Below are 1,145 nucleotides of genomic sequence, written 5' to 3'. Positions count from 1 at the left end.
TTATTCCACTGAGCCATCTCCCTGGCCCCTAATTTCATTAATTTTAGACTACACTGATTTTATCTTTAACAAGCAACATAAACTCAACAAAGGCTGATGAGGGATGAAATGGTAGGTAACACAAACAAGGACCTAGATACCTTCTAGTTTCCCTTTGCTCTAGACATAATGGGCAGCCCCACAGACTCACGTTGCTGTCTTATAAGGGGGGACTGGTATTCTGTATGGTATCCCCAAACAAGGCATGTTGGTATACTGAGAATTTGAAGTTGAATTAAAGTGATAAAATGCATAAGCACAAATGCTGGGCGTGGTGGCACATAGCTGTAATCCCAACCCTGAGGAGGCTGAAGCGGGAGGATTGCCACAAATTTGAGGCCAACCTAGGCTGCATAGTGAGTTCAGGGCAGTCTGATCTATACAGCAATGACCTGTGTCAAACAAACAAACAAACAAAAAAAGGGCCAAGGAGATAGCTCAGTAGAGTAAGCACCTGACTGGCAAGTGCAGGGTCCTGAGTTCAATCTTTGGTACTGAAAAAAAAAAAGACAAAACAAAAATTGTCACTCTTGCTTATGCCTGCTGTCTTCCCTTGAAGCAGGTAATGAAACAACCTTCTGACTTCCTTCTCCAAAAAGGGGCTCCTAAGTCCAACTCCTAAGAGATCCTGCCCTATATCCAGAGAGCAAGAGGAATCTGAACGAACAGGCCCAGGTAAATGTCCCCTAAAAATACAGCTGTCCTTCAGATATCCACATTACTCTAAACTTGCACTGATTACTGTGATATGCTTTCCCTTGTGAATTTGTCTTTTTCCTCAGGCATTGAATGGGTGAAGAAAACATTACTCTTTGGTCTTCGCACTTTCTAGCACCCAACCTGCAGCCACTGAGACCCCTCACTGCTTCTCAACCTGAAAATGAGATCCAGGAACATTGAACAGACAAGCCAACAGAAGGTAAAATGTCACCAAGGACAGTCTTCCAGAATTGCTCTCTGTAGTGCCTGGCTAATTTAAAAGATAATTTTATTTTCCTATTTATAAAGTCATTTTAGCAGGACAAATCTTTAATTTATTTTCTTTCTTTCTTTTTTTTTTTTTGTTTTTGTTTCATCTTTTTAAGTCAGAATCTCCCTATGCAGTT

This window comes from Octodon degus, unplaced genomic scaffold (assembly GCF_000260255.1).
Source record: "Octodon degus isolate 3935 unplaced genomic scaffold, OctDeg1.0 scaffold00002, whole genome shotgun sequence".
Classification (NCBI taxonomy): domain Eukaryota; kingdom Metazoa; phylum Chordata; class Mammalia; order Rodentia; family Octodontidae; genus Octodon; species Octodon degus.
Note: the sequence above shows the minus strand (reverse complement) of the source record.